The sequence below is a fragment of the Monodon monoceros genome, unplaced genomic scaffold (assembly GCF_005190385.1).
Source record: "Monodon monoceros isolate NGI ecotype Baffin Bay Population unplaced genomic scaffold, NGI_Narwhal_1 Super_Scaffold_1, whole genome shotgun sequence".
NCBI classification, from domain to species: domain Eukaryota; kingdom Metazoa; phylum Chordata; class Mammalia; order Artiodactyla; family Monodontidae; genus Monodon; species Monodon monoceros.
Window position 1 is genome coordinate 22,995,658 of NW_021703765.1, and position 24,864 is coordinate 23,020,521.

Below are 24,864 nucleotides of genomic sequence, written 5' to 3' on the forward strand. Positions count from 1 at the left end.
TGGTTCCTCCAAGCCCTTTTCACTAAGCCTGTAGAACTTCGATATTGTCCCAAACACATTGTATGCAAAGATATTAGAGACGGCTTCTTTACTCTTTTTCTCAAATATGTTTCCAGAAAATGGAAAAGTTGTATCCATGGTAACTAGAGGGAGGTGGCCAGCAGAGATGGAGGGGAGAATCATTGGCTCAGAACTGGCCCTGAAAATGCGAGCCCGTTGTAACCATGGCCAGCCCCTTCTAGACAGCTGTCATGGGAGAACCTGTGAATCCACCGTCTAGGATTTCAGAGAACCGAGGCCTCACGTTTTCACATAGGACCCTACCCTTGTTGGGCTGCTTTGGGACCTGCCTGCCAGGCCCAAATCTTAACATACAAACCAGGAATGAGCTGCTACTATGGAAAATGAGATTTTTACTGTGGGATCAAGAAGCCACCACACATTTTCAATCACATCAGGACCGACACCCCCGGGAGTGACCAGTCAGCTCATTTAAACGAGGTGTGGGGTAGTGGTCGGTGTTTCAGTGTTTCAGGGTCAGACCCTCACACTCAGATTTTGCTGGCCACCCTGCGGCTGTCTTTATCATTTTTCCAACCTCTTCCGAACTCCGCAGACAGTTTTGGGAAGCCGTGCACACTGCCAGGGGCCGAGGAGAAGCTGGGAGGCCACGGTGGTGGCGATGAGCTTCAGCATCACCCGAGCCAAGGCATCGCTGGAGGCTCTGGGGCTGCTCCCTTCCAATAGGAGAAAGGCCAGTTTTCCTCCGGCATCAGGAGATCCTCTCAGCCAATGCGAGGCCAGACCCCAGTGACTCACCCTGCAGTGTGTGGTTTCTCAAGCAGATGTTCCCAGACCACATGAAAGGCTGACAGAGTATTACTATAGGGTTTAATGTTCCTTCTTTTGTTCACATTCCTAATATAAGGAAGTGGAGGTTGGGGATTGAAGGAAGCATTGTGGTACAGCCCTGCCCCTTCTCCCTGGCAGCTCGGTTCTTGCTGGCCCCCTCAGGTGCTGAGCTAGGGGTGCTTCCCCCTCCAGTTCTCCTTGCTTCTCCATCCAGGATGTTAATTTTACTGGAATTCCTTTCACTACAGTAAATGGGGCCAGAGGTTAAGGAGGAGGGGAATAAGTCTGGAACAACTTGTTTGTACCCCTCCGGGTCCCCGGGAGGCCTCCTGGGGGCACCCAGCACTCTGTTAGGACCCGGGGACACAAACCAGTCTCCAACCTCCAACCTCTGGGATGGAGACTGAGCCAGGAAAGGTGGGTTAAGTCAGGAAGTAGAATGAACCCTCTTTCCTCTACTTCAAGATACATTTTTTAAGTTTTTCAAATTATTCTTTATTTTCTTATTAAAATATTAAACATTAAAAAGTAGAATAGTATAGTGAACCTCCATTTACCCATCACCCAACTTTAACAATTATCCACACGGAGCATTTCTGAAATTGGGATACATTTATAGTCAGTGGGTATATTTAATACAGCGTTTCCTTCCCCGGCCAAAGCTATTATTAAATTAACAAGGTGTCTAACAACTGGTTAAGGAGGAACAGGTTGACACAAATGAACAAGGAAGAAAATCAAACAGGAAACAACCTTGCCCTTGAGCAAATTTCCTTACATTTTTATCACCCACGATCTTTTTTGCTATTTTCTGTCAATTGGCCTTGGGTTTTGAAGGTTTTTATCTATCAAATTCCAGTTATTATTAAATAACTCCATTTTTAAAAATAATTAAAAACGAATAGCAACTTGTACACCAAAGTAATTAGCAGCATTATACACAATAGCTAAAAGGTGAGAGCAACCTAAGTGTTCACTGAGGGGTGAATGGATAAACTAAATGCACTTTAGTATATATTCCATACAATGGAATATCATTCAGGCTTAAAAAGGAAGGGCATTCTGACACATGCTACAGCATAGATGAACCTTGAAGACACTGTGCCCAATGAAATAAGCCAGACGCAAAAGGACAAATACCGTATGATTTCACTTAGATGAGGTTCTTAGCGCAGTAAACTTCATAGAGATACAAGGTGATATATAGGTTACCAGGGGCTGGGGGCAGGGAAGGATGGGGAGTCATTGCATGCAGAGTTTCTGTTTGGGGTGATGGAAAAGTTCTGGAAATGGATAGTGACAATAATTATACAACATTGTGAATGTACTTAATGCTACTGAACTGTAAACTTAAATGGTGAAAATGGTAAATTTTATGTATATTTTACCACCATAACTTTTTTAAAGGTAAAATTATTAAGGATTTCAAGATGGTGACAGAGCCTTAAACCAAGCAAGGTCCTTTCCGTCTCCTGCTTTAGGTCTTGATTTCCCTCCAGTGAAAGCAATGCTTTTCACCTGTCTTACCTTTCTTCCTGTTAATGTAAGAGTCAAATGAGGGACTTTCCTGGTGGTCCAGTGGTTAAGAATCTGCGTTCCAATGCAGGGGACGCAGGTTCTATTCCTGGTCGGGGAACTAAGATCCCATATGCTGCAGGGCAACGAAGCCCGTGAACCGCAACTACTGAGCCCACGGGCCACAACTAGAGAGAAGCCTGCGCTCTGCAACGAAGATCCCACGTGCCGCAGCTAAGACCCGGCACAGCCAAATAAATTAATTAATTATTTTTTTAAAAAAAGAAGAGTCTAATGAGAAAAAGCCATGTCCTGATTCCTGGGTGAGCATCAGGGTGATTCAAATGTGAGCCACTGAGATCAGGGGGCAAATGGCACAGGGAGGTGGCCCTGTGTGCTCCCACCCCTTACAGGGTGCCAACTGCTCTGGACCGAGTGTTGCAAGTGGGTGAGTCAGAGCGGAAATACTGATAAGGGGCAACAATCAACAGCTCAACCCCTGCCTCACTCCTGGAAAGGGTCCAGGGTTTCTCCTTTGTGAGTCATTATAAGAAAGGAAGAGCCTCTCAACTTCCGGACTTTCTTTCAATCTCTCCTTATAGATGGCAACGTTAGCTCCCTCAGCTGTCATAGTGCTGCCCTCCTGCCATTCTACCAGCATTCCTCGAGGCAGGAGGCACTTAGCAATGGCTGTGAGAAAGGTCAGAGTCACATTTGTGGGCTCCCGGGTTGCAGGGAGTGAAGACTCTTGGCTCCGATTTATCTTTTCTTCTTTCATTTCCCCCAGATTTCCTGTGTATTTAGACTTTCCTTGAAACTGTCAGGAAAATTCACCATGTAAATAAAAGCAAAAACCCAACAAATGTCAAGAGCAAGACAATATAGCTCTTGTCTTAAATGACTAAATGCAGAAATACAGAAATTCTCAGCAGAACATAGGCATTGTCGTGGGTCAAAATAAAAAGACTGATCCAGGAGTTACCCCAGTCAAATAACTTTAATCCAATCATGTGGGCTTTGAGCCCTAGTCTCTTCTTGTGTCAATGGGGATAATGTTTACTACTTCCCAGAGGTGCTGTGGAGACCAAATGGAATTGGCTTTAGAAAGTCCATAAACCCCACACAGATGAAACTCACAAGGAACTGCCCCTCACATCATGTTGGGCACAGAGAGACCCCCTGATCATTGCTCATTCCACCCCACAGGACCAAAGGCCAACGGTTGGTTGTATGCAGATAGCCAGGAGGGCTTTTAGCAAAGCTACATTCTACTCTGCAATTATGCCTACATCTGTTGTCCTTCCAGCAAGATGTTTGTCCAGTGAGTTTGTGTACCTGGCCCCCCTGGTTCGAGAAGAACTGTCTTAAAAGTGACACCAGGATTGAGGGCCACTGTCATAGTGCCTGTGTTGGAATTTGTTTATGATACTTTGGTATAAACAGTAGGATGTAGGTATGTGAAAATCAGCTTACATATTTTTATGCTTAGAATAGGTGATACATTCACATGGTTAAAAAAAAATCAAAGTATAAAACGTATTACAGTGAAAAGTCTTGATTCCACTCCTACATTTGTTGGTCCTATTTCCAATCCCCTTTCCCACCTCTATCCTCAGAGGGAACTTATTAGTTTCTTGTGTATCCTTCCAGAGACTCTTTTCGCAATTATAAGCAAAAACAAATATAAATTCTCATTCCCCTCCACCTCCACATACACAAAACGAAACATATTCCTCACCTCCACAGCTGCACCTTGCTCATTTCACCGAATCCTGCATCCTGGAGGTCTTTCTGCACCTGTTCCCAGACCAGCTTAATGCTTTCATTTCAACAACAGAGTGTTTCATTACACAATGGTACCACATTTTATTTAAGGAATCCCATCGGTGCACATTTTGTTATTTCCAGTTGTAAGCTAACTTTAATGCACATCCTAGGAGTGGCCAGTTAGCATTTGAAGCAGTCCACATTCCAGAGATGGTGAAAGCAAGATTCAAATGTCTTGGCAATCTAAATGGTTCAATAATTAACATAGAAACTTTGGAAAAAAATTTTTTATTGGGGAAATGAATGTGGTTAGCCAGAAAAATACTACAATACCCACCACCCTTGCAAGACCAGACATAACCCCTCAGGAGTACTGCCTAGGTCTAGAGCAGCCTTTGCAAGATACATCAGCTTTAAAGGACCAAGTTCCTCTCTCTCTCTCTCTCTCTCTCTCTCTCTCTCTCTCTCTCTGCATTTGGAACAGTGATTTATCAAAAACTTTTAACAAAATCCAATGGCTGCTTTCAGTAATTTGGATTTAACCATTATTATTCTTTTCCTCTAACTTCTTTATATACCTTTCCTATGTTTATAATGTTAAAGAATGATTAAAATAATATAACCATATTGCAGACAGTGGGAAAACAGAGAAGAGGTAAGATTGTTCAATTATAATCCCATCGTTGTAACACAGCCATTCAGGTGTATTCTCTCCTAGTTTTGTTTCTCTACTTAGCTAATGTCAGAGTGAAGGTAAAATACTGTGTGCTCCGTTGTGGTTTTTTCCCTTTCACATTGTGCCATTAACAGATTCTCCCTGGAACTCTGTGGTCACCATAAATCATTCTAGTGTTTGTAGAATATTAAAAGATGAATATCTTTAACACTGTTCCTTACTTTGTTTTAAACTTTTACTTTCAGGAGAGCTATTCATTAAAAAAAAAAGTGTTGGTTTTGTCTCCCTGTGCCCAGTTTTGAATGTCCTGTTTAGCTGTCTTCATCTTGGCTTTTGGTATCTAGGTCTCTGGAGAGTCCCTGCTTCTTCAGGGCTCTTCCTTGTAGCTACTCCACAGGGAAGGCACAGAAGTTGTTCCTGATCATATTTAACTTATGGGAATTTAAACCTGACCTCTAGACATCACTCCTCTTGCATCGCTTATGGTCGACAGCAGTGGATGCCATCGGGTCTGGAACAGTGTGGCAAGGCCTGGGAAATGAAAGTGTGGGTCATTTACAGTGGTTCCTGACCAGTGAGTCAGGCAACAGGCTGACGGTTCTAAACGGACAGCGCAGGGGGCAGGCAGCCAACAAGCATCCCATAAATAGCTGTGTCCTTGACATGCCTTCCCCTCCACAATCTGAGCAGAGAAGGAGCTTGCACATCGGCTTCCCGGCAGCCCCTTGGCAGTCTCCAGCCCTTTTCTGGCCCTGGCACCAGGGAGCTCATGTTTTCCCAGAGTCAGGAAGCCCCCAGGAAGTGCCGAGAGTCGCCCTGGTCCACAGGAGCTTGGCAGGATGCTGTCCTGGGATCAAGTTTCTGGCAAAGTGCCTAGAACTATAGGCTGTGGTTTTTCTCAGTATATAACCCCCACCTCCCCCTTCTGACTATGCGAGTGAAAGGAGCTGACTGTGGAAGCAGCATCCTATGAGGACAGGGCACAGGGACACGGTGGATCCCAGCAATGGTGTTGCTGGTGGCCTCTTCCCAGTCTCCTGTCCTCAAAGGAAACCAGGATCGAAAAATATGGAGCCTGGTCCAGCCTGGTTCATACCCAATCAGAAACCATGGCATGAAGTGAAAACTCTTCACAAACACATTTCTGAAGGTCTATTATGTGCCAGACACTTTGCAAGGTTCTAGGCTAGTGGGAGAGAGGAAAGATCTCCACCGGAACCGACTTGGATATTCTAAACGCTCTCAAGGTGATTGTATGAGCCGAGAGGAGGGAGTTTCTCACTGTGCAGGGGAGCCAAGAAAGGCTTTACAAAGAGATGATGCCTGAGCCAGATCTTGAAAGGCAGATTTGCCAGAGAGCAGATGACGGTCCCCTCAGAAGGAATGATGGGGTGAAGGCCCTCAACGGTGGGCTCTTCAAACTTCTTTAACTGAATTGCAATCATGCCAAGATTTTGAGTAAATGACTCTGAGGTCACTTTCCTCAACTGGAAATCTCCCAGTACAGTAACATGCTCTTTCTGGGAACTTAAAGGGGATTTCGTTCATTTTTAAACTAATAAACACTACACTACCCCAGGAGGCTGAATTAGGTTTTGAAGTCAGCGAAGCTGAGTTTTCCAGCTCAACTTCCAGTTGGAACAAAATTAGTAAAGAATGTGTTATATCAAGAGAGAGTCATTTTACTGAAATGCCTTGAACTTTTGCTCACAGAGATAGCAAATCTCAGCCAAGAAATCTTAGTGCTGACTTTGACTTTGGTTGCATCTTACATATAGCTCCTCCCTGAGTCAGAAACCTGGTAACAGGGCTGACCAGAGATGGAGGTGAGTGGGCATGGAGAAAAAGCTATTGAACCCACTCTGCAAATGGCAAGCGCAATAAAGTGAAGACAGCCAGACTGCCCACACCCTGTTAGAAAGTCTCTTTAAACTCTGTGGATTAATTAACAGCTGTTTAGGGGCATTTCTAGAAAGTGTCCGGAAACCAAGCAAGTCTGAACTCAGCCAAAACTGTGTCTTCACCACTACTTAGAAACAAGCAGGTCCCCCACCTGCAAACTGCCCTTAACCTGTGCAGAGGCTGCTTTCCAGGCACGAGGCAGCTGACCAGCCTTATCTAGGTCTATTCAGACCCACCTAGAAGCAAAACAGCTGTGAATTGCTCAGGGGGGTTATAACTTCCTTATCTAATATGTTCATTGATAGGACGTTCCTTCTCTCTCACCTCTCCTCTACCTTGTCAAATCCCTGACCCCTACACCTCTGTCTGACCACCAACACAGAGAAGCAGTACAGCTTCAAAGTTGCTCTGGAGACTGACGCCTGCGCAGAAAGATCACATTTCAGAGATGGACGTGGCAGTGTTTGTCTCACCACCATCCAGAATCACTCCATGTGGCGAAAGACAAAAATGCAAACCATGTCTGTTGAAAATTGGAAATATTTGAAGAGATAAGATATATGTATGAAAATAAAAAGATATATGTACGAGGTTCTCCTGGTATTCCATTATATTTTCCCCTTTTCATTGCTGAAATCTTCTAAATATTTTATTACTTAAAAATTCACAGAGCCACATAAAATGATGTTCATCATTACGGATCATTAGTGCAATGCAAATCAAAACTATAATGAGATACACTTCACATCCATTAGGATGGCTGTTATCCCCAAAATAAGGAGAAAATAACAAAAGCTGGCGAGGAAGTGGAGAAATTGGAACACTTGTGCATTGCTGGTGGGTAAGGTGCTGCAGCTGCGGTGGAAAAAATAGGGTGGTTCCTTAAAAAATTAAACATAGATTACCATATCAACCAGCAGTTCCACTTCCGGGTACATACCCACAAGAATTGAAAGCAAGGTCTTGAAAAGATATTTGTACACGAGTGTGCATAGCAGCATTATTCACAATAGTCAAAAGGTAACAACAACTCAAAAGTCCATGGATGGATGAATGGATAAATAAAATGTGTTGTTTATACAACAGAATATGATTCCATCTTAAAAGGGAATGAAATTCTGACCCATGGCACAACATGGGTGAGCCTTGAAAATATTATGCTAAGTGAAATAAGCCAGGCAAAAAAGGAGAGATATAGTATAATTCCATTTATATGAGGTACCTGGAGTAGTCAAATTCAAAGAGACAGAAAGCGGAATGGTGGTTACCAGGGCTGGGAGATGTAATTGTTTAATTTTGTACAGAATTTCTGTTTGCGATGATGAAAACCTTTGGGAGGTAGGTGGTGGCCATGGTAGTATAACAATGTGAACGTACTTAATGCTACTGAAATGTACACTTACAAATGGCTACGACAGTAAATTTTATGTCACATATATTTTACCACGATAAAAAAAAATTGAAAAATAAATAATAAAGGAAAATTTCACAGATATCTTAGAATGAGTTAATTATAAAATATTTAAGCAATATAGATAAAGCCAAAGTTCTGCTTGATTATACTATGCTCTCACCAGACACTACCCTCGTGGTCAGTTTGAGGAATTTCCCTGCAGGCAGTTTATGTATATCTCCAGTGAGGCACATTTACTTATAGAATTAACATATTTCCGTTTTTTTTTTCAATTTTCACATAATTATTGTCACACTCAGCATTGTGTCCAATCAAATTAAATTCCACTCTATTTGTCTTACTACATTTATTTCTGCCTTTATCATTGGACTTTCTTACCATTTCTTCCTCTCCTTCATGTTTTCTAAGGCTTAGCCTTTTCCTCCCTGCCTGATGATTCTAGGCCAGAGGGTCTCCCCGTTTCTTTATTTAAAAAAATATTTATTTATTTGGCTGCGCCGTGTCTTAGTTGTGGCGAGTGGGGTCTTTGTTGCGGCATGTGGGATCTAGTTCCCTGACCAGGGATCGAACTCGGGACCCCTGCATTGGGAGCACCGAATCTTAGCCACTGGACCACCAGGGAAGTCCCTCTTCCCTTTCTTTAATTCCTAACATTTTAGAGGCATAAGGACACTTAGAATGTCTTTGGTGTGGGCTTGAAGTAGCACCGACTGCCCTGCCCCAGCACTGAACTTCATTACCCCCGTCTTGCCTCTGATTGGATCATCATCTCACTCAATCATGAGCTTCCTGTGTGTTTCCCAGCGCCCAACACAGCACCAGGCACTAAAGTTCCTGAGAAAGAATACAAAAGCAAAAATTAAAGCAATCAGACCAACACCTTGCTGCGTGTTGAGTACTTTCCTGGTGAATCTGAGTCCTGCTGGGGACTTGGAGGCTCGCGGCAGAGACGGAAGTAATGTCTGCCTTACTTCTGTTTTCCACCTGACAGCACAAGTGTGTTTTTTCCATTTCATTCCACGGTTTGGAAAATCCATGAGCCAGAACCCAGCTCCATCTGCTGACCGCATGATGACCCCCCTCTCTGGAGAAGCGGTTCCAGGGCACAGGTCCTCTGATACTGTCTTCAGCGAGCCCCAGGTGGGAACAAGCCCTTCCAAGAAGACGATTTAAACATTAATCAGAAATAAAACTCTACGAGGGTGGAGGTGAGAGTCGAGTATTTTTTGAAAGACTCATTAATGGGAGCATGACCAGGCCTGCTGGTGAGGACCCAGCAAGTTAGACTATGGGACTCTTGCTGGCAGTCACTTGAAAATAGAAAAGTGTGGATTCTAATGTTTTTTGCCAGCAAAAGGCAAAGAGGTTTGCTCCGGTGGCCTCCTGGAAACTCTGCAGACTCTCGCCAGCTGGGTCATTGAATGCCAGCAGGACAGGGGTTGGGTCCAACACTGGTCACAAGGCTCTGGCGAGAACGAGGTCCCAGGACTAGTTTTGGTGAGAATTTTTGTGCTTTTGTAAGTAGCTCTCCAAGATAGAACAATCTGGTGGCCTTTTTCTTCCTTTCTTTTACAACTTTATTGAGGTATAATTAACATACAATAAATTTACAGTTTACAGTTTGATATGTTTTGGTATACATATATGCTTATAAACTGTCACCTTAATCAAGATGTGGAACATTTCCAACACCCTAAAAGTTTACTAGTGCCCTTTGGAATCATTGTCTTCCTTCCCAGGCAACCGCTGATCTGCTTTTGGTCACTATAGGTTAGTTTGCGTTTCCTAGAGTTTCACACAAATGGAGTTGTATAGCATATACTTTTGTTGGTTTGGCTTCCTTCAGCTCAGCATCACGATTTGAGATCCATTCATTTTGTTGCACATATCAATAATTCATTCACTCTTTTCATCGCCTGGCAGTGTTCCATTGTACAAACACATAATTTGTTTTTCCATTCTTCAGTTGATGGACATGGTGGTTGCTTCCAGTTTGAGGTTATTACCAAAAAGGTTGCAATGAATATTTGTGTACAAGTTTTTGTATGAACCTGTTTGCATTTCTCTTTGGTAAATACCCAGGAGTACAATGGCTGGGTCATATTCATGTTTTTATTTTCTTTTTAATTTCTGTTATTTTTAAAATTTTTATTGGTGTATAGTTGTTTTACAATATTGTGTTAGTTTCTACCATACAGGAAAGTGAATTATCCATATGTATACATATATCCCCTCTTTTTAAGATTTCCTTCCCATTTAGGTCACCACATAGGAGGTTCTCATTAGTTATCTATTTTATACACATTAGTGTATATATGTCAACCCCAATCTCCCAGTTCATCCCACCCCCCCTTTTCCCCCCTTGGTGTCCATACGTTTGTTCTCTACATCTGTGTCTCTATTTCTGCCTTACAAACAGGTTCATCTGTACCATTTTTCTAGATTCCACATATATGTGCTAATATACGATATTGTTTTTTTCTCTTTTTGACTTACTTCACTCTGTATGACAGACTCTAGATCCATCCACATCTCTACAAATGATCAGTTTTGTTCCTTTTTGTGGCTGAGTAATATTCCATTGTATATATGTGCCACATCTTCTTTACCCATCCATCTGTCGATGGGCATTTGGGTTGCTTCCATGACCTGGCTATTATATTCATGGGTTTTTAAACAGACCCCAAAGGAGCCCTGGGGTTTCTGCTTAAGCTGAGATAGGAGCAGGGTCCCAGGGTCCCGGGGTCCCAGTTTCCATTTCAAACACAGCAGAAGTTCCAAGGGCATCCTCACATGGTTGGCTTCCCCTGTCAGCTTTTCGTTGAAGAAATGTTTGCATAGCCAAGAAGAAAAAAGTTTGAGAATCCAACTCTTTCTAACTACCCCACCCCATTATTTTATAGATAAGGAAAACTGAGTTTGCAAAAAGCCCATGGCCAAGGTTGGTAGACGGGATGTCTCTGCACCTTCCTGGGCCTGGGACTCTAGGTCAGTGACCTTGGCTTCTTCCCATTCATGACTTCCACCTCCCTGGGGAGTGTGGAAGCTGCTAGTAGTATCAGGTTGGCATCCGATAGAATCATATCTCAAATACGTGGACATTTCCTTTAAAAGCCTGTGAAGCCGGATATAGCAGACAATTTAGGCCAAGGGGTCATCACTGTGGAGACTTTCCACAACTGCAGAGCACTCTTCCAGAGAATTATACTTAGAGGCCCTTGAGTCAGTCTGAGCCAGACAATGTCAGAGGGGAAGGGCTATCGTTCCTGTGTGTCTTTCACCCTCCCGTAGGAGAGAGGGGAGGCTTCTCTGGGGGCTCATATTATTTTTTTTTAATTTTTATTTTATATTGGAGTATAGTTGATTTACAATGTTGTGTTAGTTTCTGGTGTACAGCAAAGTGATTCTGTTATACATATATCCATTCTTTTTCAGATTCTCTTCCTATATAGGTTATTACAGAATACTGAGTAGGGTTCCCTGTACTATACAGTAGGTCCTTGTTGATTTCTTTACTTCACTCCTCCTGCAAGGAAAGTGAAAGTCCTTTCCTCTAGGCCACTCCAGCCTGGCAGACCCCATAAGCACCAAGCCTGAGGACGAGAGCTGAGCCCTTTCACCTCTGTTTGCCCACAGCTGTTTGAGATGATTGGCACACAGTGTGTCTTCCTCTGGTCCCTACTCTCAAGCAGTTTACAGTTGAGGTGGGAGAGAGAGGCCGGATCATGCAGAGTCCTGAAGGCAGGCTCAGACTTGGTCTCCAGTGCCAAGGGAGGCCAGAGGGGTTTCCACCGGAAAGGCCTGGTCATATTTCAACATAGCTGAGCACACCTGGGAGTTAGGGAGGACTGTGATAATCCAGCTCTCCAGGATCAGCCTCTGGTGAAACAAGACCAAAGGAGGTCAAGTATGAAACAGAGGTACAAGCAATCTGATGTGAAAGTCAAGAGGTTAGTCCCAACTGGAGGATTCACAGCAGGTTCCCCGGAAGAGGTGGCATTTAAGCAGGGCCTTGAAGGGTGTGGTGGTTTGGCTGGGCAGAGGGATGAAAGGAAGGCTGAGAGGTCTGGAAGCGGAAAGCTTGCCTCAGGGCCAGGTGGTCCGTCAGAGTGGCCAGCTGAGAAGCACAGTGTGATAACAGGACGCAGAGGATCTGTGGCTTTCTGTGTAGGGAGAGGGCGCTTTCGAGCAGGGATCTGGGGCCAGGCTAGCTGCCCAGGTAACACCAGGGCGCCACTCATCTGTGGGGGTTTCTGGAAAACCGAGCTTCACTAATGTCTCATATGCAGGTCCTGAATTGGGTTCATCTCTGAGCAGAGAAGCAAGGGCCACTCAGCTGCATGTTTTCACCACCCCCATCCCTTTATTCAGAGAGATCAGGTTGCAGGGTACTGATGAATAAATGAATGAACAAATGAGTGAATGAACGGATAAATGTGTAATCGAAACCTTCTAAGGGAACTCACAAAAATACTGTGTGTGTGTGTGTCTGTGTGTGTCTCTGTGTTAAAGGAAGGTGCTCCAAGCCCACACTTTGTCTTGGGGTCATGGGGGTGGGAGTGCTTCTGAGCAGAAGCTTCAGGGTTGTTATCCTGCAGCTCCATCCCCATCATGGATTTCCCATACACACTCCTCCACCCCCAGGCTCCACACACAGGGCCAAGGCCTAAATTCCCCAACACTGGCAGAAACTCCACCCCTACCCTGGTACTGGGCCCAGATTCCAAGACTGTGAGGACCCCACGCTCTCCCTTGCAGGCAGCAAAAGGCTCAGGAGAAAGCCTTCCACATTTCTCCAACCAATAGTACTCTTCCTGCCAGCATCTTCTTCCTACTGAATCCACGTGTGAAGCCCACCAGCTAAAGCCTCAGCCCACCCCAAGCCGTGCCATGCTTTCTCCTTCCCCTAAACACCTTTGTCGTTCCCCAGCTCAGCCCTTAAACCTCACCTGAGTACACCAGCTTCCTGCTTAATCTCACCCTTGCACCTCGTGATCTCAGAAGGCAGGACAGAGCAGTGGTGCCCGGGCCATCGGGCAGGACCGAATGGAATCCCAGCTCCTTCTCATGGCTTCTCCAAACCTCATCTGTAAATGGGAAGAGTAATTACTTACCTCACAGGATTATAAGAACCAAATGGCCAAATAATAAATTCCAGAAAGGGTGTGAAGGAAAGGGAATCCTCCTGCACTTTGGGTGGGAATGTAAATTGGTACAGCCACTACAGAGAACAGGATGGAGGTTCCTTAGAAAACTAAAAATAGAGCTACCATATGATCCAGCGATCCCACCCTGGGCATATATTCAGAGAAAACTCTAATTCAAAAAGATACATGCACCCCAATATTCATAGCAGCACTATGTACAATAGCCAAGACATGGAAGCAACTTAAATGTCCATCAACAGATGAATGGGTAAAGATGATATGGTACACATATACAATGGACTATTACTCAGCCATAAAAAAGAATGAAATAGTGCCATTTGCAGCAACATGGATGGAGCTAGAGAAGATATGCTAAGTGAAGTAAGTCAGACAAAGAAAGACGAATATCATATGATATAGCTTATACATGGAATCTAAAAAATATGATATGAATTATTTACAAAAGAGAAGCAGAGTCATAGACATAGAAAACAAACCAACCAAAGGGGAAAGGGAGAAGGACGGATAAATTAGGAATTTGGGATTAATAGATACGCACTACTATACATAAAATAGATAAACAACAAGGTCCTACTGTATAGCACAGGGAACTATATTCAATATCTTGTAGTAACGTATACTGGAAAAGAATCTGAAAAAGAATATATATACATAATATAACTGAATCACTTTGCTATACGCCCGGAACATTGTAAATCAACCATACTTCAATTTTTTTAAATGGAGGGAAAAAAACTTAAAAAAAAAAAGAATAAAATGGCAATTTACTATATGAGAAGTGATTACCCTTCAGTCTACAAACATGAGTGAGCAAAATGATTTATTTTTCTTTCCCTTTAAAAAGTAACGCAACTCTGTCTCCCAGTTTCTGTCCTAGACGCAGCAACCTGGAAAGCGTATTGTTTCCACCACTGCAAAGATTTTTTTTTTTTAAGCTGGAAAAATGGCAAGTTGACAACTTTTATTGAACGCATGAGAGAGCTGAGGGCAACCAACTAGAATGAAATCCAAGAAGAAACAGGTGTCCTCAGGGAGAGACAGGGAATGAGTACTGGCTTACCTGGGGTAGACACAGCTGGACAGCAGTAAGAATTCAGCTGGAACACGTAACAGACTAGTAGAGACAGAGTGTGGGCTGCCAAGAATATGTGAAGCCCAAGGGGGAAATTTGCTTTTCTCTCCAGACCCCAAGATTAGGGAGAGTCCTTGAGAAAGCATCTCTTGTGATCCAGGCCTGGGGGAAGTGAACATCTGCCACCATGGAAGGGACACGAAACCCCACCCAGATGTTTCTCCCCCATCCCCACTATGGGACAAAAGCCTTAATCTGTAGGGGAAAGGGCAGCAACACCATAGCCATAGGATGCACCATTTATAACCAATTTGAAGATGAATAAAATATTAACATACATTTTGTTTCCCCTAAAACATTATATGTAAATCAACGCAGTGCTCTGATTACCATCCTACACGTGCGTTTAGATTGCAAATGAGCTCAGTTTTAAACCCTTTTGTAAGAGCAAGTGAGAGATGCATTATGTGGCCATATTGATATTAATGATGGTGACCTCCAGAATTGCCCCTTCCCAAGAGCACACACAGACACAAGAAGTTACTACACAATAGTTTTGCATATATCCCATTGGTCCAAACTTAGATCATGTCTGAGAGACTGGGGAATGGTCTTTATTCTGGGTGCCCACACGTCCTGCTCAAAATATCAATTACTGTGGAAAAGAGTAGCATGTATCTTCCTTGTTAAAAAAAAGGCCTCGTTTTCTATCACTATTTTTGCTGTAATTCCACTTTGATTTTCCAATATTAATTCCATATTAATATTGTTATACTATTTTTTTGCATGGTAAATTTGTTCCCATTTCTTTCTTTTCAACTCTTCTGAATGAATTTGTTTCAGCAAAGTGTCTTGGCTATAGCTCGTAGCTGGATTTTGTTTTCTTTTTTATTCAGTGTGATAAACCCATCTTTAAATAGGTAACATATCCATTATATTTATCGTGAACCATCTTATTTTTGCCTTCTGTTTGTCATGCATTTTTCCTTTATTTTTTTTCTTTCTTTTCCCACTGTCTATGCTGTATGTTGAGCTGGATAGTGTTGTATAGATCTTTCCACTCCCTTATATCACTCTTCTGTGGGGAAGCTATTTGTTCTACTACTATTCATGTAGTAGTTTCCATTTAAATTTTAATGTCATATCAACCACCTGAGGCAGGTAAAATGTCTCATGCTCAGAGATATTCAGGTTTGGTCAGGAGCCTGATGAAACTCCCTGGGATGTGCCTACTGGTTCTGATCAGCCCTTCTGGTGTCATGTATATACGCCTAAGTCAGCCATTGCCACAGGGATGGGAGTGGTGGAGGTAGCAGTACTCTCCTTGGTCATGCCTGTGTCATGGACCAACCTGGTATTCAGGGGGAGGGATTACACTCACCCACACAACAGAGACTAGGCACGGGAAAGGGGTGTTATTGCCAAAAGAAGGGGAATTAGATGCCTACCCAGGAGGGTCCATCATAAATATGTATGCACCTAACAACAGAGCTTCAAAATGCATGATAGAATTGGTAGAACAGGAGAGACAGACAAATCCACAACTCATTGGAAAGTCCACTGCTTTGTTTTCTTTGTCTCCGCAGCATTGGAAAACTGGAATATAATTAATATTCTCTCACATCCTTGAAAAATTGGAAGATTAATAGCTCCTTGCCCTCAAGGGAGGGAAATTAATTTTTTCCTTTGTTCATTATTCTGATTTAGAATTTAATGGGCCGTAGAAATGGTGGCAAAAGAAAAAGAAAAAGGAGAGGGTGCCTTTGAGATTGAGCAACGGAGGGAGGGATTTCACGCAGAGTAAGAGAAGTCAGCGATGGGAGTGGAAGTGAATCTAAGAGCAGAGCCACACCCCACTCAGTGGCAGAGTTCAGGGACGGAGGAGTTAAGGCCTCATCTGTGTGGCAATGTGGAGTTCTAGGGAGGCGGGTGTGCAGGCATTGAGAGCTTCAGCCTTTCCAGAATTTTTTTCACCTAGTTGAATGAGAGCTGCTGGACCTAAAGCAAGATGTAAGCTATGACAGGGGGGTCTAGGCAGTCTTCAATGGGGATAGGCTACTAATGAGGGCAGGGCCTTCCCTGATGTCTTGGTGCAGCCTAAGACCCCAGAACCTATGTAAAATCTGTTGGGAAGTGGAGGGGATGGGGATGGAGATAGAACAATGAGTGAAACTGGATTATCATCGTGGCCCAGTGGTAGATGGTAACAGTATGCTGCTCCCATGACAGGAACAGATGGTGTTTGCAAATCATAGATGAGCCTCTATGTTGCATCAAGAAGAAAAAATTTCTCCACAGAGTACAAGTAGAGCCCCCATACCCCGCCACCTTCTCTTACTCAGCCTCTCAGCTTAAAAGGCTCTTGGAAACACAACACACTCCGAGCCCTAAACAATCCTGTGTGCAGAGCTCTCCTGGCCCGCTGGGCAGGACGAGGCACGGCCCCCGGGCGAAGACCGCTGCCCAGCACGTCCCAACCCGAATCGTCGGCATGATCCCCTCGACCTCCACGTTGCACGTCCCGGCTTCTCTTAGGTGTCCACGCAGAGCTGTGCCTTTCCCTTCCTTCCCAGCTAGAGTTACATGATATGACATCCCTGACCACACCCTTCAACAACCCACATGCTGACTAGCTTTGGAAGGCCAGTCTAAACCAGTTGAGTCCGTGGCTGCCTCTTTTTAAAGTTGTTTATTATGTGTAACTTGCTTTTTACTGCACTTTAGTTTAAAACTTGGCTTCATGTAAGGCCTGTTCTTAATCTTCGAGAACCAAAAATGCCTTGTTAGAGTGCTAAGGAGTGTAAAAAGCAGTGATTCCATAAATGCAACGGCTTCCTGTCCTACGTGCTGTCTTACACCCTCATTCTCTCCATCCCTCTGGGTTACTCCCTCTGCTGTCACTGGTTAATCACTGGGTGCCAAGGACTCACTGAATAAAAGCTTGGCACGTAGAATAAATGGGGTGGCGGAACCTTGTGAATAGTCCTCTACTTAGCCTAAGAAATGCAGGTTTAGTTCTCCTCTTCCGAAGGTAAAGGTATTTCACTGGAGCTGTACTTGATCTATATATACTTTAAAAACAATACTCTTTTATAGACACCAGGAATAAAGGAATACAGTAATCAGTTACTTAATGTTTAGATCTGCCCTATTTAATGTAACACTTGGCAACCGGAAGAAGCATCTTTAATAATCAATCTTTTGTTAGCATTTTTCTTCTTTACATTTTTTTAAAAGTCAGTTCAAATCATTTTCCAACTTCATGAAATCAATAATGACTTTTAACTGAAATAACAATTCAGCATAAAGGTTTGAATTCTGCACCAGATATCTTTCTTTATTTCTTTACTTATGGCTGCGTTGGGTCTTTGTTGCTGCGTGCAGGCTTTCTCTAGTTGCAGTGATCAGGGGCTACTCTTTGTTGCGGCACTCAGGCTTACTCATTGCAGTGGCTTCTCTTGTTGGGGAGCATGGGCTCTAGGTGCACGGACTTCAGTAGTTGTGGCTCGCGGGCTTCAGTAGCTGTGGCTTGCAGGCTCTAGAGCACAGGCTCAGTAGTTGTGGGGCATGGGCTTAGTTGCTTTGTGGCATGTGGGATCTTCCCGGACCAGGGCTCGAACCCGTGACCCCTGCACTGGTAGGGAGATTCTTAATCACTGCGCCACCAGGGAAGTCCCTCTTTATTTTATTTTATTATGATTATTTTTAACATCTTTATTGGAGTATAATTGCTTTACAATGGTGTGTTAGTTTCTGCTTTATAACAAAGTGAATCAGCCGTACATATACTTGTATCCCCATATCCTCACTATGTGTAGTTATTATCAGTTCTCTGAAATGTGCTCCTGTTATTTCAGGAAGAATTTTCATGTTTGACATAACATCATGGTGGAGTTTTGATCTGTCTTTTGAAACATTAGTAGCATTTTAAAGATTACTTGAGAATCAAATTTTTATAGATTAAACAACTTGTGTTTTTAATATTTTATGGGACCTATCTGTTTACCTAATGTGTGTTATGTACATAAGTGTTGCTGAAGCTGACAAACATGTCACCTACATGCATTCTCCCTGTGCCATCATAGCTGCAGTTAGATTTATGGTACCCGGCAAGCAGATCAGACCCAAAGCAGGACCTTGTAGTGTTTCCTCATAGAATATTTCTCTGTAGTCAGTTTCTCAAATTAATTTGCTACATGAGCCAAATAGCCACAATTCACTTTTTGGACACACTGATACCGTAATTAGAGAATTAGGAAGTGTAGAAAATTAAAGCTTAATGCCGGTGACAGTTAAACATAAGACTGTTTCATTTTTCTCTTACTATGAAGGTCCTTAGATACTAAAGGTGATTTTTCCTAAAGAAAGAAATGCATTTCTTAAATAATAAGACTTGAAAGTCAAAATGACTCCTTGATCCAGGGGGTACAGAATGGATGTTGTGTTAGCAGGCATGGAAACAACATAAATCTCGTTGTACATCTCCGTCAGAGCTCTTGGGTTACCAGGAGCATTGTCAATGAGCAGTCATATTTTGAAAGGAATCTTTTTTTCTGAGCAGGAGGTCTCAACCGTGGGCTTATAATATTCAGTGTACCATGTTATAAACTGTCATCTAGGCTTCATTTTTCCATTTATAGAGCACAGGCAAAGTAGATTTAGCATAATTCTTAAGGGCTCTTGGATTTTCAGAATGGTAAATGAGCATTGGTTTCAACTGAGAGTCACCAGCTGCATTAGCCCCTAACAGGGGAGTCAGCCTGTCTTTGAAGCTTTGAAGCCAAGCTTTAAGCTCTCCTCTTTAGCTATGAAAGTCCTGGATGGCATCTTCTTCCAATAGAAGGCAGTTCTGTCTACATTGAAAATCTGCCGTTCAGTGTAGCCTCCTGCATTATTATTATTATTTTTTTTTTTTTGCGGTTCACGGGCCTCTCACTGTTGTGGCCTCTCCTGTTGCGGAGCACAGGCTCCGGACGCGCAGGCTCAGCGGCCATGGCTCACGGACCTAGCCGCTCCGCGGCATGTGGGATCTTCCCGGACCAGGGCACGAACCCGCATCCCCTGCATTGGCAGGTGGACTCTCAACCAATGCGCCACCAGGGAAGCCCCTGCATTATTTATCTTAGCTAGATCTTCTGGATAACTTGCTGCAGCCTCTATATCAGCACTTGCTGCTTCACCTTGCACTTTGATGTTATGGAGACGGCTTCTTCCCTTAAACCTCATGGACCAACCTCTGCTAGCTTCAAACTTCTGTTCTGCAGCTTCCTCACCTCTCTCAGCCTTCATAGAATTGAAGAGAGTTAAAGTCTTATTCCGGATTAGGCTTTGGCTTAAGGGAATGTTGTGGCTGGTTTGATTTCTATCCAGACCATGAAAACTTTCTCCATTTCAGCAGTAAGGCTGTTTTGCTTTCTTATCATTGTGTGTTCACTGAGTAACACTTTTCATTTCCTTCAAGAGCATTCCCTTCGCATTCACAGCTTGGCTAACTGTTTGGCCAGGAGGCCTAGCTTTTGGACTGTCTTTGCTCTTGACATCCTTCCTCACTAAGCCTAGTCATTTCTGGCTTTTGATTTAAAGTGAGGGATGCGTGAAGTCCTTTCACTTGAACACTTAGAGGCCAGTGTACAATTTTTAATCAGCTTAATTTCTTTTCTAAAAATTAATTAATTTTTTTTTTTTGGCTGTGTTGGGTCTTTGTTGCGCACAGGCTTTCTCTAGTTGCGGTGAGCAGGGGCTACTCTTTGTTGTGGGGTGCAGGCTTCTTATTGCGGTGGCTTCTCTTGTTGCGGAGTATGAGCTCTAGGTGCGCGGGCTTCAGTAGTTATGGCACGCAGGCTCAGTAGTTATGGCTTGTGGGCTCTAGAACACAGGCTCAGTAGTTGTGGCACACGGGCTTAGTTGCTCCACAGCATGAGGGATCTTCCCGGACCAGATAATAGACCCGTGTCCCCTGCGTTGGCAGATGGATTCTTAACCACTGCACCACCAGGGAAGTCCCTGACCTAATTTCAATACTGTTGTGTCTCAGGGAATAGGGAAGCCCAAGGGGAGGGAGAGAGATGGGGGAACAACCATCAATGGAGCAGTCGGAACACACACATTTATTGATTAAGTTCGCCATCTTATATGGGTGTGGTTCGTGGCCCCCCAAAACAGTTACAACAGTAACATCAAAGATCACTGGTCACAATCACCTTAACAAATATAATAATCATGAAAAAGCTGGAAATATTGTGAGAATTACCAAATGTGACACAGAGACACAAAGTGAATAAATGCTGTCGGAAAATGGCACCAATAAACCTGCTCGACACAAAGTTGCTGCAAACCTACAACTTGTAAAAAACATAATATCTGCAAAACGTGATAAAGGTGAAACACAATAAAATGAGATCAGCCTGTATACAAGTCAGAATGAACTTTTTTTTCGCGGCACCCTACTTGATGAGAGAATTCTAATCAGTGGCAAAATGTCCTTGAACACAAGCTTTCATTTCCTTCTACTGAGTGGTCAGAACTAATGTGAAGGTTTGCTCTGCCACCTTCAAAAATTCCCTCTTCCTCTTCTCTTGCTCCCTTTGCCCCCTCATTCTCATTCTTGTGCCTGTGCAAACATTTGAGTAGCTGCTAACTGCTTTCACTTCTGCTGCGGAAATTACGACACAATTCTTTAAAAGGGAGAGAAAAGGGAAAAAAACATAGATCTTCTGATACCACGTCATTGGACTTTGGGGGGTCAGCAATCTTTCAAGTCCAGTAGGACCAAAAAATTCCCATGTGAGAAGCACTGGGGCATGAGTGGGGAAGAAATTAAAAGAGTGAGAAAGGGAATAGGGAAAGAAAGAAAGAAAGAGAGAGAGAAGAGAGAAGAGAGATGAAAGAAAGAAAGAAAGAAGGAAGGAAGAAAGGAAGGAAGGAAGGAGGGAAGGAAGGAAGGAGGGAAGGAAGGAGGAGGTAAGGACAGAAAAAGAATTGATTAGTGTGAATATTCATGCATTCATCTCTTGTACAAATCCCTTGTTGAGTGTAGGAAATTGCCCAGCACAAATCATATGTTGATTTCCTCTAAGGTCTGACGTGACAGCAAATACGTGCTGAATCAGTAGCTCTGAACTGAACCGGGAAATTCACCAAAATTAGGAAAGTCACAGTACTAGTCAGGGCCACTCCAAAAAAAGTTATACCCAAGAGGAAGAATCCTCTGGTCTGAATTTTTCTCCTCTTGTGAAATTCTCTGCTTTATATCCAAAGCAAAGAACACACAAGTAGCAGCTACTTGTCCATCAAATGTTGTGCAGTTGGTTTCTTCTGGAAAAAATAACCTGCTGAATATTTAAGTTAGATTTTATTCTTCTGTTGCCCTCAGAGCATTAGCCCACAAAAGGGTCCAGCTTCTGTGATGACTGCTACAGAAACAGGTGCAGTCAATGTGCCATAGATATTAACCTTTTAAAAATGTCCATTATCCTTGCTATAAGTTAATTTTTATGAGGCCAGGTCTATGTCTCTTTTATTCACCATTGGACAATCCTTTGTCCAATCCTCCTTTGTCAAAAACTAGTTGACCATAGTTGAGTGGGTTTATCTCTGGGCTTTCTATCCTGTTCCATTGATCTATATTTCTGCATAGTAGAAGCACAGTAAATATTTCTTGAATATACAAATTAATACTGTTGGCAAATCCAACCTACAGCCATGTAGCAATGACAGAAAACACTAAACTAACTGATAATTATCATTATAATGTGCTGAAAGAGCTTTGTCATAAAGAAGTTAGGCAGTCCATTATGTACAATGTCTAGTGCTCAAGCTATTTGCCTTATACATTCACTAACACCTAAAAAAGGATGTTGATTTGCATTTCTCTAATAATTAGTGATGTTGAGCATGTTTTCATGTGCATCTTGGCCATCTGTATGTCTTCTTTGGAGAAATGTCTATTTAGGTCTTCTGCCCATTTTTTGATTGGGTTGTTTGTTTTGTTTTGGCTTTTGATATTGAGCTGCATGAGCTGCTTGTATATTTTGGAGATAAATCCTTTGTCAGTTTCTTTGTTTGCAAATATTTTCTCCCATTCTGAGGGTTGTCTCTTCGTCTTGTTTACAGTTTCCTTTGCTCTGCAAAAGGTTTTAGTTTCATTAGGTCCCATCTGTTTATTTTTATTTTCATTACTCTAGGAGGCGGGTCAAAAAAGATCTTACTGTGATTTATGTCAAAGTGTGTTCTTCCTATATTTTCCTCTAAGAGTTTTATAGTGTCCAGACTTACATTTAGGTCTTTAATCCATTTGGAGTTTATCTTTGTGTGTGGCGTTAGGGAGTGTTCAAGTTTCATTCTTTTACATGTAGCTGTCCAGTTTTCCCAGTACCACTTATTGAAGAGACTGTCTTTTCTCCATTGTATATTCTTGCCTCCTTTGTCAAAAACTAGTTGACCATAGTTGCGTGGGTTTATCTCTGGGCTTTCTGTCCTGTTGCATTGATCTATATTTCTGTTTTGTGCCAGTACCATACTGTCTTGATTACTGTAGCTTTGTAGTATAGTCTGAAGTCAGGAGCCTGATTCCTCCAGCTCTGTTGTTCTTTCTCAAGATTGCTTTGGTTATTTGGGGTCTTTTGTGTCTCCATACAAATTGTAAGATTTTTTGTTCTAGTTCTGTGAAAAATGCCATTGGTGATTTGATAGGGATTGCATTGAATCTGTAGATTGCTTTGGGTAGTATAGTCATTTTCAAAATATTGATTCTTCCAATCCAAGAACGTGGTATGTCTCTCCATCTGTTTGTGTCATCTTTGATTTCTTTCATCAGTGTCTTATATTATTCTGAGTACAGGTCTTTTACCTCCTTAGGTAGGTTTATTCCTAGGTATTGATGTATCACCTCACAAGGGTCAGAATGGCCAACATCAAAAAAATCTACAAACAATAAATGCTGGAGAGGAGAAAAGGGAACACTCTTGCACTGTTGGTGGGAATGTAAATTGATGCAGCCACTATGGGGAACAGTATGGAGATTCCTTAAAAAACCAAAAATAGACTTACCATATGACCCAGCAATCCCACTACTGACATATACCCTGAGAAAACCATAATTCAAAAAGACACATGCACCCCAATGTCCATTGCAGCATTATTTACAATAGGTCATGGAAACAACCCAAATGCCCGTCAACAGATGAATGGATAAAGAAGATATGGTACATATATACAATGGAATATTACTCAGCCATAAAAAGGAACGAAATTGATCATTTGTAGAGACGTGGATGGACCTAGAGTCTGTCATACAGAGTGAAGTCAGAAAGAGAAAAACAAATATCGTATATTAACTCATATATGTGGAATCTAGAAAAATGGTATAGATGAATCTGTTTGCAAGGCAGAAACAGACACACAGATGCAGAGAACAAACATATAGACACTAAGGTGGGAAAGGGGGAGGGGGATGAATTGGGAGATTGGGATTGACATATATACACCAATATGTGTAAAATGGATAACTAATGAGAACCTGCTGTATAGCACAGGGAAGTCTACTCAATGCTCCGTGGTGACCCAAATGGGAAGGGAATCCAAAAAAAGAGGGGGTAAGTGTAAACATATAGCTGGTTCACTTCACCCTACAGTAGAAATTAACACAACATTATAAAACAATTATACCCCAATAAATAAAAAAAGGATGTTGAATTAAATGAGCAAGAGTGACATCACAGAGGAATAACATGAATCCTCTCTAATTTTGTAAAGGAAAGTATTCAACATAATCAGTTCCTTATTATTAGTTATAACTAACTTATAATATATCTCATAATATTTTGATTGAGGACTAGCGAAGTAGACTATACATGCTATAATTATAGACTAAATACAAGTTTTCTTCAAAATATTCAATGAAAATTATTTCAGACTCTTTTTTAGGATCTTATATCTGTTTCATTTTTTCATGAACACTGTGAGTATCCTTCAATGTGATTCAATATTGTACCGGATTTTTTCATTGAGATATAATTGACATATAATGTTATATTAGTTTCAGGTACACGACAGTGTATGTACTGCAAAACGATCACCACAATAAGTCTAGTTAACATCCGTCAGCACACAGAGTTAACACCTTTTTTTCTTGTGATGAGAACTTTTAAGATCTACTCTCTTAGCAACTTTTAAATATAGAATACAGTGCTATCAACTGTAGTTGCCATGCTGTACATTGTACCCTAGGACTTATAACTGGAAGGTTGTACCTTTGGACCACCCCCAACCTCCACCTCTGGCAACCACCAGTCTGTTCTCTGTATCTATGAGTTTGGTTTTTACTTACTTACTTATTTTAGATTCCACATATAAGTGAGATCATACAGTATTTGTCTTTCTCTGCTTTACTTAATTTCACTTAACATAATGCCCTCAAGGTCGATTCATGTGTCACAAACAACAGGATTTATATATATATATATATATATATATCTCTCTCCAAGTTTTCTGTATCCAT